General features: G+C 39.5%; 1 protein-coding gene across 10 annotated transcripts in view; it reads right to left on the bottom strand.

Moving 5' to 3' along the window:
- Positions 1–12,518, bottom strand: part of SH3KBP1 (SH3 domain containing kinase binding protein 1) — a 472,618-nt gene that overhangs the window by 87,599 nt on the left and 372,501 nt on the right. The gene's annotated exons all lie outside the window — the stretch shown is intronic.

Here is a 12,518-nt window from a genome sequence, read left to right as displayed (position 1 = left end):
TCTCTCTCTCTCTCTCTCTCTCTCTCTCTCTCTCTCTTTCTCTCTCTGTCTGTCTCTCTGTCTCTCTGTCTCTCTCTCTCTTTCCCCTCCCTCCACCCCACTATGGCACTAAGACTTGTGGAATGTTCTGTATAATAAACATGGAGCGAGTCCCATTTATGTGAAAGGGGTATTAGACATTCTAAATGGCTCCTGAGTACCGCTGGTCAATCAATAATCATTTATTAAAACTCTACTACATGCCAGGCACTATGCCAACTGCCAGAAATATAAAGAAGGGCAAAAAAAGGGTACCTTCCCTCAAGGATCTCATAGTCTAATGCAAATAACTAGATATAGGATAAATTGGGGATAATCTCAAAGGGAAGGCACTAAGATTAAGGGAAAGGCTTTTTTATAGAAGGTGGGATTTTTATCTGACATTTGAAGGAAACCAGGGAAAGCAGGCAGTAGAGTGGGGAGGAAAATAACACCAGCCATAAGATGTAGCCAGGGGAAATGCCAGGAATCAGGATGTAGAGTATTCTGTGCAAGGAACAGCAAAGAAGTCAGTGCCACTGGTATGCAGAGTATACAGAGGAAAAGGCATAAGAAGACTGGGTAAAGATTATTAGAAGGTAAATTTAGGCTCAAAATAGCTTTAAAAAATTAGGGCTATCCAAGAATGAAATGGGTGGTCTGAAGTTAATGAATTTCCAGCCCCCCCTGAAAGTATCATCATAGTTTTACAGCAAAGGGATCAAACACATGGCTCACAACACTCCAGAGGGCAACTTGTGTCAGATTAAAATGTAACTGGAAAATATTTAAGAAAATAAATAAAAATACGATAAAACATAGATAATATTACATTTAAAACTAAGTGAGTATGCAACCTGCAGGGATCCTTATGTATGTGTTAGGGGGCCAGTTTCTACCTGAGTTTGGCCCCACTGTTTCAGAGCATCAGAGGTTTAAGGCCAGAAAGGGTCTCACAGGTCACCTAGTTCAACTCCTACCTTTTACAGATGAGAAAACTGAGCCCTGAAAGAAGTTAAATGACTTTCCCCAAAGTCCCACTGAGTAAACAGAAGGATTCAAACTCAGGTCCTTTGACTCCAGATCTGGCATGCTTCCCTCTATGTTCTGTTTAAAGAGAGGCTGCCTAGCCACCTGCTAGGAACATCATGGAGAATAATCCTGAATTAGGTGAGAGGCTGGACTAGAGCAGCGGTATCCAGCTCAAAGAGAAAAGGCAGCCATTAAACCAGACATAAAGATCCTTCTGGCAGTACAATGACTTAGAAGACATATAGCACCATTATCTGTGTTCTACTGTGTTTTTATTTTGTTACATATTTACCAATCACATTTTGTTTTGGCAATCCATAGACCATGTGTTTGATACCTATGGACTAGATGATCTTGAAAATTTTCTTCCTCTATTTCAAAGGCTATTTTAGTCACACCTACTACTAAATTTTAAAATCTCATTTTTATTTATATCTTCTGCTTTTACATTACCTTTATTTCCAAATATATCACTTTCCTTGCCACCACCATCCCCCTGCCCATTCCCAAAAAGCCATCCTTTGTAAAAATGGTGTTTTTTTTTAAAGGTGGGAAAGTACTTCAGCAAACCAAATGTTTTAATTATGTTTGACCATTTACACAATGTTCCATAACCACTGTCCCTGCCTCTGTAAAGAAGGGAGAAAGGTTCATTTTCTGAACACTTTTCCAAGGACAAACTTTGAACACAACACTCCTACCAATTTTAAAGGAATATGCTGCTCTTCATTTCTATGACTAAGTATATATCCACTTAATCACTGTTTGAAAAATTTTTATTTTATTAATTTGTTTGTTTCCTTTTAGTTTACAAGATGCAATTCCAAAATTCCTTGAGTTTCAAATTCTGTCCCTCTTCCCCCCCGCCCTTGGTGGCATACAGTCAAATATAGGATCTGTAAATACTTTCACATTATACATTAGTCAGGTTATAAAGACAGATTGTATCATATGGAATGAAAAATGGTAAAGAGGAAATAAAGCCAAACAAGAAAAAGAAAAAGATCAGGTAGTTTGCTTCCACCTGGATTCAAACTCAGTTCTTTCTAGTTCTTTCTCTGGATGCACATATTTCTCTCCATCATGAGTCTTTTGGGATTGACTTATATCACTGCATTGCTGAGAAGAGTCCAGTCTATCAAAGTTGGTCATCACACATACGTTGTGTCTGTAATTGTGTACAAATTTCTCCTGATTCTACTCTTCTCACTCAGCATCAGTTCGTATAAGCCTCTCCAGGTAAATATGAAGTCCGTCTGCTCCTCGTTTCTTATAGCACAGTAGTATTCCATAACATGCATATACCACAACTTGTTCAGCCATTCCCCAATTGATGGGCACCCCCTTAATTTCCAATTCTTTGCCACCACGAAAAGAGCTGCTATAAACATTTTTGTACATATGGGTCTTCCTCCCACTTCTATGATCTCTTTGGGATATAACCCTAGCAGTGATGTTGCTGAGACAAAGGGTATGAAAATATTTATAGCCCTTTGGTCATAATTCCAGATTGCTCTCCAGAAAGGCTGGATCAGTTCACAACTCTACCAGCAATGCATTAGTGTTCCAATTTGCCCACATCCTCTCCAGCATTTGTCATTTTCCTGTTTTGTCATCTTAGCCAACCTGACTGGTGAGATGTGGTACCTCAGAGTTGTTTTGATTTGTATTTCTCTAATCAATAGTGATTTAGAGCATTTCTTCATGTGCTTATAGATATCTTTAATTTCTTTCTCTGAAAACTGCCTGTTCATATCCTTTGACCATTTATTAATTGGGGAATGACTTGTATTCCTATAGATTTGACTCAATTCTCTGTATCTTTTAGAAATGAAACTATACAGAGAATTGAGTCAAATGAGAAATGAATTTAGATATTTCTATAAGAATACAAGTCATTCCCCAATTGATAAATGGTCAAAGGATATGAACAGGCAGTTTTCAGAGAAAGAAATTAAAGATATCTATAAGCACATGAAGAAATGCTCCAAATCACTATTGACTAGAGAAATGCAAATCAAAACAACTCTGAGGTACCACATCTCACCAGTCAGGTTGGCTAAGATGACAAAACAGGAAAATGACAAATGCTGGAGAGGATGTGGGCAAATTGGAACACTAATGCATTGCTGGTAGAGTTGTGAACTGATCCAGCCTTTCTGGAGAGCAATCTGGAATTATGACCAAAGGGCTATAAATATTTTCATACCCTTTGTCTCAGCAACATCACTGCTAGGGTTATATCCCAAAGAGATCATAGAAGTGGGAGGAAGACCCATATGTACAAAAATGTTTATAGCAGCTCTTTTCGTGGTGGCAAAGAATTGGAAATTAAGGGGGTGCCCATCAATTGGGGAATGGCTGAACAAGTTGTGGTATATGCATGTTATGGAATACTACTGTGCTATAAGAAACGAGGAGCAGACGGACTTCATATTTACCTGGAGAGGCTTATACGAACTGATGCTGAGTGAGAAGAGTAGAATCAGGAGAAATTTGTACACAATTACAGACACAACGTATGTGTGATGACCAACTTTGATAGACTGGACTCTTCTCAGCAATGCAGTGATATAAGTCAATCCCAAAAGACTCATGATGGAGAGAAATATGTGCATCCAGAGAAAGAACTAGAAAGAACTGAGTTTATATACAGGTGGAAGCAAAATACTTGATCTTTTTCCTTCTCTTGTTTGGTTTTATGTCCTCTTTACCATTTTTCATTCCATCTGATACAATTTGTCTTTATAACCTGACTAATGTATAATGTGAAAGTATTTACAGATCCTATACTTGATTATATGCCTTAATGGTGAGGGAGGAGGACAAAATGTGAAACTCAAGGAATTGTGGAATTGAATCCTGTAAACTAAAAGGAAACAAATTAATTAAAAAATTAAAAAAAAAGAAATGAGTCCTTTATCAGAGTCATAGGTTGTAAAAATTATTTCCCAATTTCCCATCTCCCTTTTAATCTTGGTTACGTTGGCTTTGTTTGTTTTATCTCTTCCTGATTTAGGTATAAGTACCATATTTGTGTCATAAAAAGAATTTGGTAGGACTCCACTAATTTTCCCAAATAGTTTATAGAGTATTGGAAGCAATTATTCTTTAAATGTTTGATAGAATTCACTAGTAAATCCATCTGGCCCTGGAGATTTTTTCCTAGGGAGTTGACTGATGGCTTGTTTAATTTCCTTTTCTGAGATGGGATTATTTAAATAATTTACTTCCTCTTCAGTTAATTTGGGCAACTTGTATTTTTGTAAACATTCATCCATTTCCCTAAGATTTTCAAATTCATGTGCATACAATTGGGAAAAATAATTCCTAATTATTGTTTTGTTCCTCTTCATTGGAGGTAGATTCACCCTTTTCATTTTTGATACTAATAATTTGGTTTTCTTCTTTCTATTTTTTATCATATTGACTAAGGTTCTATCAATTTTATCGTTTTTTTTTTCATAAAACCAGCTCTTAGTTTTATTTATTAATTCAATAGTTTTCTTAATTTCAATTTTATTAATCTCTCCTTTGGTTTTCAATATTTCTAATTTAGTATTTAACTGGGGATTTTGAATTTGTTCTTTTTCTAGGTTTTTCAATTGCATGCCCAATTCATTGACCTCTCTTTTCTCTAATTTAATCATGTATGCATTCAGGGATATAAAACTTCCCCTAAGAACTGCCTTTAATGCATCCCACAAATGTTGGTATGTTGTCTCATTATCATTCTCTTGAATGAAATTACTGATTGTTTCTATAATTTCTTGTTTGACCCACTCATTCTTTAGGATTAGATTGTTTAATTTCCAATTAGTTTTTATTCTGTCTTTCCATGGCTCTTTATTGCATATAATTTTTATTGCATCATGATCTGAGAAGGATGCATTTAATATTTCTGCCTCACTGTACAGAATTGTGAGGTTTTTATGCCCTAGAACATGGTCGATTTTTGAGTATGTGCCATGAACCACTGAAAAGAAATTAAATGACCATCTCCTTGCCTGAAAGATTATGCTCAGTTTTTCTGGGTAGTTAATCCTGGGTTGCAGTCCTAGCTCTTTTGTCCTACGAAATATCAAATTCCAATCCCTTCGATCTTTTAATGTAGAAGCTGCTAGGTCCTGTGTGATCCTTACTGTAGTTCCACGATAGTTGGAATTGTTTCTTTTTGGCTGTTTGCAATATTTTCTCCTTAATCTTGCAATTCTGGAATTTGGCTACTATATTTCTTGGAGTTTTCAATTTGGGATCTCTTTCAGGGGGAGTCCGGTGAATTCTTTCGATAACTATTTTTTTTTTAAAGCAATTGGGGTTAAGTAACTTGCTCAAGGTTACACAGCCAGTTATTTCTGGGTGTGGTGCTAAGTATCTGAGCCCAGATTCAATCTTAGGTCATCCCAACTCTGGGGCCGGTGCTCTTACTCACTGCGCTACCTGGCCACCCCTAAGCAATTGGGGTTAAGTAACTTGCTCAAGGTTACACAGCCAGGTGTTTCTGGGTGGGTGCTAAGTGTCTGAGCCCGGGGTTCGATCTCCAGGTCATCCTGATACTGGAGCCGGTGCTCTTACTCACTGTGCTACCTGGCCGCCACTTTTCAAAAACGATTTTTTCTTCTGATTCCAGGACTTCAGGACAATTTTCTTTGACAATCTCTTGGAGGATGTTGTCCAGTTTGCTTTTGTCATCATGGCTTTCTGGTAGACCAATAATTTTTAAGGTATCTCTCCTGGATCTGTTCTCTAGGTCAGTTGTTTTCCAGTGAGATATTTTACACTTTCTTCCAATTTTTCAATTTTCATGTTTTGTTTGATTGACTCTTGGAGCATCATAGAGACCTGTGCTTCAATTTGACTGATTCTATGTTTTAGTGAATTATTCTCTTCGGTTAGTTTTTGAAGGTCCTTTTTTAGGGAGTCATTTTCTCTAATTACTTCACTAATTTTACTTTTTAAGGATTTGTTTTCTTCAGTGAAACTTTTTTCCAATTTGGTCACTGTAGGTTTAAATTTGTCTTCTGCCTCCCTAATAAGGCCTTTAAAATCTTTCTTGAGCTTCTCTAAGAGTGCTTTTTGGGCTTGAGACCAGCTCATATTTTCTTCTATGGTCTCAGGTGTGAGTATAGAGTCCATGTTCTCACTATAATAAGCTCTAATGGACTCACTTGTCTTCCCCTTCTTCTCAGCTTCCTTCCTTCCCATTGTAACTTCCTATTTCCTAATTTCTCAGGCTGGGAGCTAGGTGCCTGGTTTTTGGCTTTGTGTGCTGTAGCCTCTGGGTGTGTAGATTGAGGCCAAGGCAAGGGCTCTCAGTGTTTTGGTTAATTTATGCTGATGCTCACAGAGTACTCTGTGGAGGAGGGATGGTCTGGCCACTCCAGATTTCTGCCTCTATGCCCCTGGGCTACAGCTCTGGCAGGCTTTTGCTGGTCAGGTGAGGTAGGACCCTTCCCCCTCTTCTCTTCAGACTCCTTGCTGCCTCAGTTACACCTCTTCTCAGTGACTCCCAAACCCGAGGCTATTTCCACTATCTCAGGATTGTACTTTAGGTGGGATACTTATCTCTGGGTTTTCTAAGGTCAGGGAGGGGGGATTGGAGCAGCCAGGGTCGAGGAGCTGATAGCTCCAGAAGAAGCTGCTGTCTCTGGTAGGGGCCCCGGAGCCCTCTCTTACCTGGCTCCAATGGATCCTCCCGACCCTTGGTGAGATGCTAGTGAGATGGCTGCAAATCACTCTTGGGGTGGGTGAGTTTGCTGGCTGGGGCTCCTTCTCTCTCTGCTGTAGACTATTCTCTTGTCCGAGCTGCTCAGCCCACACATGCTCTGCGCTCCCCCTGCCCGGACCCACGTGGGCACTTTCCTGGGCTGGATTCTGCCATGCTCTGTTTCCCAGTGGATTCTGACACTCCCAAATCCATTAGATTCACTTATTAAAGTTTAGTGACGGGATTCACGGAGGAGCTTAGAAAAGTGACTGCTTCCGTTCTGCCATCTTGGCTCTAACCACTTAATCACTGTTACCAATAAAATTTTAGCTTTTTACTCTTTTTCTGTAAATGTAGATCAAAGAGATATATACATGTATGCACACACATATACATATATACAGACATATACAAACGTGTATATATGTACATATGTATGCATACCCACTCAATATATATGTTCATATACACATATGTGTGTATTTATAAATAAGTTTTGAATACAGTAATCAGAGGCAGGTAGGTGGCACAGAGGATAGAGCACTGGGATTAGAGTTCGGAAATCCTCAGTTCAGATCCAGATGCAGAAACTTCCTAGCTGTATGACCCTGCACAAGTCACAACCTCTGTTTTGCACTAGAGCAGGAAATGGAAAACCACTTCAGTATGTTTGCCGAAAAACTCCATGGACCTCTGTCCCTGGGGTCACAAAGATGAATGAAATGAGTGAACAACAACATAATTATCCAAGCAAACAATGCCAGCAACCCAAATGCCTTGTTAGATACTGTAAGTAAAGCAGACATGCAGAATCACAAAAGTTCAGTCCATTCAAGTTACAGGTTAGACAGTCAGAGCCAAGAGAGATTAAGTACTTGTCCAAGGTCACAGATGTGACAAACAGAAGAGGTCACTAAGGCCCTCTGAGTGCAAATCCAGAACTCTTTCCCTAATACTATGCTAACTGTCTATATTTGAATTTCTGCTCAGAAACCAGGTACTCAAGTTCTATTTCTTCCATTTGGAAGGTTCTTTAATGATATTCTGACTTCTTACATGGCACTCCAATAAATGTACCTTCTCCCTCATCTCTTGCGGTCTCTGTATGCAAATTATAAAATCTCTCAGCTGTGGCAAGTAAAAGACTTTTTCCTGATGAGTTTGACCTGTAGGTTACAAGATAAACTGATCTCTTCTATAGCAGAGGGGAGTACTTTCAGAAACTGAATCTTAATAGGATTCCTAATAGGCAGCTGGTGGTACATGGCCAGAGAGAGTACCAGGCCTCAGAAGACTTGAGTTCAAATCTAGCCTCAGACATTTACTAGCTGTATAACCCTGGGCAAGTCAATCTCTGCCTTAGTTTTCCCAACTGTAAAATGGGGATAATAACAGCATGTTTTTTTTTAATTTTCAACATTCATTTCTTTCTTTTCTTTCTTTTTTTTTTTTTTGCTTTCTGGAGGGCAATTGGGGTTAAGTGACTTGCCCAAAGTCACACAGCTAGTAAGTGTGTCAAGTGTCTGAGGCTGGATTTGAACTCAGGTCCTTCTGACTCCAGGGCCGGTGCTTTATTCACTGTGCCACCTAGCCACCCCAACAGTATCTGTTTTGCAAGATTATTGTGAGAATTAAATGAGCTATTTGTAAAAGTGTTTAGCACAGTGCCTGGTATGAAGCAGGTGTTACAAAAATGCTTATCCCCTTCCCCCTCTCCCCTCAAACAACATACTATAAATACCCTTAAATTTGATCTTAATATAAGGATATCTGATGAGACAGAGATGGCAGTCTACAGAAAACTCGAGAAAGTTTTCCCCCAACAACTCAGAGGCTAATTTAAGGCAAAATCAGAAGAATTATTTTGATTCTGGAAATAGGAAGTGAAAATGACGATGAAGTTTTCTCATACAAAACCAAAACCTCAAATATTCAAGCAGTTAAGATGACAGTGAATGGTGAACAGGAAGCTGAGAGAAGTGGTATAGAAGAACCAATACTCCTAAATTTTGTAGTAGGCATTTGTAAGGAATAAAAGATATAAATTAAAGTATTGAGAGGAAAGTAGATAAGAAAAGGAAAAGTCTTATTGTTGAGGAAACACACTTACACCCTAATTCTCCTCCCTAAGGTCAAGATAAACGGAGATAAACTTTTGGCTGCTTAACTAATCACACAAAGACCAATTCCCAAGCTAGGGTATTTATTCTCAAGAGGGACCAAAAGATAGTCTTTAAGCCACACCACTACGTGGGTACTCAGAATAAAACATTTAGGGCTTTATAAAACATAAATGCTGCTTTTCTTGTTAAAGGATAAGACTGAGAGACAAAGCAAGAGGGCCAATGGAAGCCCTCTGGGATCCAAGGAAGCTATTACTACCATCTTCTGGCATTCCAAAAGTAGGGGGAGGTGGAATAGGACCTCTAACACTTCCTAATGATGAATCATCACTCTATGGAGTATACCCAGCTGAGAGCCATACCCAGGACACAGGGGAATGACTGATTCCCTGCTACCTACTTCTGAGCAAGTCAACTGGCAATTAAGTTCTCTTCATTTCAGAAGCATCCTGGGATAAGAGGAATTTAGAAGACAAGGGACAGGGCAGCTAGGTGGCCCAGTGAATAGAGCACCAGTCCTGGGGTCAGGAGGACCTGGGTTCAAATATGGCCTCAGACATTTGACAAATTTACTAGATGTGTGACCTTGGGCAAGTCACTTAACCCCAACTGCCCTGCCTTCCCCCCTTCAAAAAAAAAAAAAAAGAAGACGACAGGGGATTAAAAGTCTGAGCTGGGGTACTGGCCTTCACTGCAAAACATCTACTACCTACCATGCCACAGGAGACCTAGGCAAAATGGACAAAGATATTCAGAGAAAGGATGTTATGATGGAATAGGAGGAAAAATACTTCACTGGGAAGGAGACTACTTGGGTTTTAGTTCTGGCTCTGACACTCACAAGTTATGTGTTACCTTGTCAGTCAGTCACATCATCTTTTTGGGTCTTGCTTTTCTTATTTGTAATAATAAGGAGAGTTCACATTTCTACAGGGCTTGAAGACTTAAAAACACTTTCCGCATAACTGAGGGATCAGCTATAGCCTAACTCTGGACGAGTCATGGAGAGAAAGCAGGAGGTTGTAGAAGTACCATATTTGGAGTCAGAAGTCCTCAGTTTGAATTCTACCTCTGCTTCTCGGAGGGTAGTGGACACTCTTCTGCTCCTCTCCTTGAATTACAAATAAGTACTGACACAACAGAGAAAAGAAAGCAGCTGTGGGGAAAATGTGGATGCTTTTCTTAGTCTGTCACTGCCTCTAAGGAGAATTCCTTTCCTAACTGAGCAGAGGCAAGAGACTTCAGCAGTTTAGCATAAGAAGGAAAAGAAAGTCACTATCACCTGTGTGACCTTTAGCAAGTCAGTTAACCTAGGGGGTTTCACTTCACTCCTCTGTAAAGTGAAAGGGTTGAACATTTAAGACCACTTCCGATTCTAAGTCTACAATCCTCCTGGCCTCAGTTTCCTCTTCTAGACTAGACTAGATGATCTCTAGGTGCCTTCCAGCTCTGACTTTCTATGGTTCTGTCCTCAACCTCTATTCTTCACAAAAGCAAGTAACATTGTAGGAAATTAGAGAGGGCCTTTCAGATGCCCTTGGACATCTTGAAGATGTCCTTAGACCCTTTCAGAAGCTGCAGGTTGTCCATCACTCCACCCACCCCCAGGTTGGCTCACTCTTTCCAAGTGTTTCAAGTGAACTAGAAACTACAAACTCTCTGCTTGGTCTTAATACAACTAAAATAAAGGCTCACATTTTGATTTTTTTTTCTCTCTCTGCATTGTTAAAAAAAAAAAAATCCAAGCATTAGCCAAAGCGACCTTGCATAAGGGGAAGTTTATGTGTGATATAACAGCTTTGAAGAACTTCAGTCCCTAAGCCTGCTAAAAGGGAAATCCTGATTTCCTCAGAAAACACTAGACCTTATTTGAGTGTAGATGAGCACTACACAAAACAGAAATGTTCACATTTCCAACCCATGGGGGAGGGGGTGGGGGGAAATTAGTTTAACACCTGGCCCAAGGTAAAGTTTGGTCCCACTTTGCCCCATTGTTTCTCCTTTGGTGGTTAGCTCTCACAGCTGTTGGTAAATGATTTCCAAGTTATCAAAAGCTCCCAGGTTTGCAGAGGCTGCTTGTGCATGTGTAAATGGGGAAACTGAAAACGGTATAGGTTGCTGGAATGGAATGTAAATAAGCTGCTAAGTGAGCCCCAAGTCCCTCATGTTTTCACACCCCACAGCATTCCACCCATATAAAAAAGAAGCATCTTTCAATATTTTTTAATGAAATTCTTCTGCAGAGAACCTCAAAGGACTGTAGGGAGACAGGTCCATCTATGTGAGAACCCGCCAGCTCTCAGGGTTCAGCTTGTTACCCTTTCACCACTCCCACTTCCCAATTCCCCAAGAGATGTAATTATTCTGTGCAGCTGGGGTATCAGCTCAATTTTTCTCAATGTTCTCATAAGCTAGTTACTAAAATGAACTCATCAACATTATAGATTGAAAGGCAACAGGAAAAAAGAGGCATTAGCATAGCCTATGGTTAGCAGAAGTTCACTGGGCCTTGGTGAATGGTCAACTCCAAAATACATCATGATAGTGACTCCCCTCCCCCCCAAATCACACAGAATCAGCTCCCTCATTCCCCTTCCATAAGGACATTAGACTCTAACTCTGGGACTAGCCTGGGCTCTGAGAGGTGAGCGTTCACCTTATCTTGATCAGAACCAGGATTTGAACCTCACTTCCAAGACATTTCCAAATCATGCCTCTATAATATACCACCCTTCTTCCCCTTACTTTTTTTTGGCCCCTTACATACTGTCTTCCCGCATTTGAAAGTAAGCTACCTAAGGGCAGGGACTATCTTGCTTTCTTGTATCCTCAGCTAAGCACAGGACCTGGAACATTGTAAACACTTAATAAATGATTTATTACCCATTCATTCATTCATACAGGGTTTTTCTCTGCACTAATGTCCTTTCTAATAATGATCTATTTAGGCGTCCACTCCTCTGTTCAAAACCCTTCAATGGTATAGAGTACTTGATTAAAAGTCATAAAATAGGGGCAGCTAGGCGGCGCAGTGAATAGAGCACCAGCCCTGGAATCAGGAGGACCTGAGTTCAAATTTAGCCTCAGACACTTAACACAAAAACTGGCCATGTGACCTTGGGCAAGTCACTTAACTCCAATTGCCCTCCCCCCCAAAAAAAAAACCCAAGAGTCATAAAATATTGGTTTCTGAGGTCTTACCTCATAACTTGCATATTTACAAATATAAAAAAGACAGAATAGTTGATATTGGAAACTTTGTGGGAAGAGAGACACAGTAACATAAGGGTAGGCTAATTAACCTACCTATAACCTCTCCTGTATAGTCTGAGAGATAAGAATAGTTTTTACTTTTTAAAATAAAAATTGTATTTAAAAATGTAAAAACTGTATAAAGGCCTTTGGGATTTGATCTTTCAGCGTAGGCACTCTAATGCATTATTAGTGGAGCTCTGAATCAGTACAAGAATTCTAGAAAGCAATTTGGAATTATGAAGATAAAATGATGAAAGACTTATACCCCAAGGAGGCTACTGATAAGAAGAAATTCCTGATCTATGCTAAATATTCATAGCATCACTTTTTGTGACAACAAAGAATCAGAAACAAAGTAGAAGCCTATTGATTGGGAAATAGCT

The sequence above is a fragment of the Petaurus breviceps genome, unplaced genomic scaffold (genome assembly GCF_028583685.1).
Source record: "Petaurus breviceps papuanus isolate PSGF00001 unplaced genomic scaffold, PetGlider_PUasm1.0 90574, whole genome shotgun sequence".
Taxonomy (NCBI): Eukaryota; Metazoa; Chordata; class Mammalia; order Diprotodontia; family Petauridae; genus Petaurus; species Petaurus breviceps.
The sequence above is the reverse complement of the archived record's forward strand: the minus strand, read 5'-3'. Positions and strand labels throughout refer to the sequence as shown.